The sequence below is a fragment of the Melozone crissalis genome, unplaced genomic scaffold, assembly GCF_028551555.1.
Source record: "Melozone crissalis strain CALT ecotype California unplaced genomic scaffold, PUWL_Pcris_2 ptg000116l_1, whole genome shotgun sequence".
Lineage (NCBI taxonomy): Eukaryota > Metazoa > Chordata > Aves > Passeriformes > Passerellidae > Melozone > Melozone crissalis.
Window position 1 is genome coordinate 1,121,140 of NW_026535893.1, and position 3,640 is coordinate 1,124,779.

Genomic DNA, 3,640 nt, shown 5'->3' on the forward strand with positions numbered 1-3,640 from the left:
GTCCAACCCACCTCAGAGGTGATTGGCACTGAAGCACAACTCCTCCTGGCACCCTGACTACCGGTGCTGGGGTGGATGTTCAAAGCAAAAGTTCCTTCTACCCACCATGCCACCAGTGCTACATTGAGCAAATGGATTGCTGTTATCACTCAGTGTGCCCATATTGGAAAACTGAATCGCCCTGGGATTCTGGAAATAATTACAAACTGGCAGGAAGGTGAAAACTTTGGTCTCACTGATGAAGAGGAACAAGAAGTAACACGTGCTGAAGAAGCTCCACCATACAACCAACTGCCAGCGGAAGAAACTCACTATGTTTTTTTCACTGACGGTTCCTGTTGCATTGTAGGGATGAACCGAAACTGGAAAGCAGCAGTATGGAGCCCCACAAAACAGGTTGCAGAGGCCACTGAAGGAGAAGGTGGATCAAGCCAACTTGCAGAGCTCAAAGCTGTTCAACCGGCCCTTGACATTGCTGAGAGAGAGAAGTGGCCAAAGTTCTACCTCTACACTGATTCATGGATGGTAGCCAATGCTCTGTGGGGATGGCTGGAGAGGTGGAAAGAGGCTAACTGGCAGCGTAGAGGAAAACCAATCTTGGCTGCTGATGAATGGAAAGAATTATCATTCAGGTGGAGAAGCTACCTGTGAAGGTTCGCCATCTAGATGCCCATGTCCCCAAGAGTAGAACCAATGAGAAGTACCAAAACAATGAGCAGATCGACCAGGCTGCAAAGATAGGGGTGTCCAAGACAGACTTAGATTGGTGACATAAGGGAGACTTATTCCTAGCTGGATGGGCCTATGATGCCTCAGGCCATAAGGGTAGAGATGCCACCTATAAGTGGGCATGAGACCAAGGGCTGGATTTAACCATGGACAATATTTCTCAGATTATCCATGACGGTGAGACATGTGTGTCGCAGACATTTTTTCACAGAAATCCTTTCTTTGGGGTTGTGTATCTTCTGGGAAGCAAAGGGCCCCAGAAGAAGAATGTAAACAATGATTATCAGCTGCTGTGAAATGCAATAGGACTCACCTGTGATTGGTTCATGTTCCCATGTTTATAACTAAGGGCCAATCACAGGAGCAAGCTGGGGAAAGAGTCCCTGGACACAACTTTGTTATAGATTCTTTCTTTCTATTCTTAGCTTAGCAAGCATCTGCAACTTCTCTCTTTATTCTATTTAGTATAGTTATAATGTATTATATATCATATATCAATAAATCCAGCCTTCAGATCAAGAAACAAGATTCTCGTCCATCTCTCTCACCCCCAGCGACCCACTCAGGTCGCTGTAATACATGTGCTGCCATCAAGCAGGCCAAGCGAGTGAAGCCCCTGTGGTATGATGGGCGATGGTCCAAGTACAAGTATGGGGAGGCCTTGCAGATTGACTACATCACACAACTCCAGACATGCCAAGGCAAGCGCTATGTGCTCACAGTGGTAGAAGCCACCACTGGATGGTTGAAGACCTACCCTGTGTCTCATGCCACTGCCCATAACACAATCCTGGGCCTTGAAAAGCAAATCCTGTGGAGACATGGCATCCCTGAGAGAATTGAGTTGGACAACAGGACCTATTTCAAGAACAGCCTTATCAACACCTGATCCAGAGAACATGGTATTGAATGGATTTATCATATCCCCTATCATGCACCAGCTGATGGGAAAGTTGAACAGCGCAGTGGACTACTTAAGACTACCCTGAAGGCACTTGGCAGGGGAACTTTTAGAAATTGGCAAATGAACTTAGCAGAAGCTACCTGGATAGTCAACACCCGAGGGTCCACCAGTTGAGCTGGTCCAGCCCAGTCTGAACCATTGCACACAGTGGATGGAGATAAAGTCCCTGTTGTACACATGAAAGGTAATTTGGGAAAGATGGTTTGGGTTAATCCCACCTCAGGCAAAGACAAACCATCAGTGGAAATGTTTTTGTTCAAGGACCTGGTTACACTTGGTGGGTAATGCAGAAAGTTGGAGAAAGCCGTTGTGTACCACAGGAAAACCCAGACTTAACTGAGAACTGTGTGTAATGTTTTATTGTGATGCAGATGGAAACCGAATAAGGGGTGGATAATGTCCTGGTTTGCAAGGCAATGTGTGTATTCTATTTGCCATCTGTTGGAGGTGTGGCAGTTATCTTCTGTTAATTGGGCAGTTTTCGTTATCTCTTCCACAAACCAATTCTCCCTCTGGGGAGACATCTGCTGTTAATGGGCTATTGAGTGTCACTGCATGATTAATCAAAATACATCATCCCATTGTGATATGCTCCACCCAGAGAGAGGAGCCAAGCATTCCATCCTGAATATAATCTGAGATTTTGGGACACCAGTACAGCCTTTCCACTGGACTCCCATAGGAGCAGCCTTTTCCCCACTGGATTCCCAGAGGAAGACCAGGCCCATCTACACCACCACTTCTTCTACACCCTTCTAGAGGATCCCTGCTCCAACAGGACCACATCTGTCACTGCAGGAGCACTGCACTCACCGTTCAATGGGACTGCTGCCAAACCCTGACCAACAGGTATTCTGACTCTGTCAGTACATTGGTTTTTTTGTTTGTACTATTACAGTTTTGACTGCATTTTGGTTGCTATTACTCTGTGTTCATTTAAATCAGCCAATAGCCATGCCTTTTGAATTCGTAATGTCTGTTGCGGTGAAGGTTTGCATGCATTTCTGGTCCCTAGGGTTTTTTGAGATTTTAATACCTCTATGGTCCCTAGGTTTATTTTCTTATCCAGAAATACCTTTAGTATTGTCCCTAATACGTAGTTTTTACATCAGAGGGGCAGTGACCAGAATAGCTATCCTGCTGGGCTTGGTGGCAATGATGTGCAAGAAGTTTATAAACATGCTAGAGTCTGCTCCGGGTATGAATGGTTCATGGCTGTCGTTATGCATCCAGTTTGTTGCAGGAGGAGCAGCAGGGAATGAGGTTTTTCAGCCTCTGCTTTCCTTCTTCTCCTATGAATCAGTTGCATCACTAGTGAAGGATGTTCAGTTTCCCCTCAATGTCAAAGAAACCACCTTTCTGGTATTCAGTCTGGTAACGTTCCTCTATACAGCCTGCTGCTTCTCTAGAATGAGGGCTGAGATTTCTAGACGGGCTGATGAGACCCCTGACTCAGGAGTAGACCCCAGTGTGGAAAATCCTAAGTGGTGTGGGAAATGGGAGGATATGGGCCAAATCCTGAAGGAGTTCTCTGACCCTATAGTCTGGGATTTTCCCATGAACAAATTCAGAACCCAGCTGAGGTGGGGAAATATCTGAAAGAGAAGTACCAGGATGAGCCTAAGGAGAGGAAGGTCATTGCAGTGAGCTGGACCCTGGCATATGCTTATCGCACACTGCTAGATACTGTCTGGCAGCAGACAGAGGCAGGGGGGCAGGGAGATAAATCAGCAACTATCCCAGTGACTCAGGCTGCAGTTAACACTCCAGGCTCGAAGCCAGCAGCCAAACCAGATAGTGAGCCTAAGCCAGCATCTAAACCCATGGCTGTTGCTACCAGTACTAGAACTGGGAAATGCACGGACAAGACCAATCGACCAGTGGATGATGATTATGATGATGATGATGATGATGATGTTGGAGGAGAAGGAACCTCAATGCCTCCTG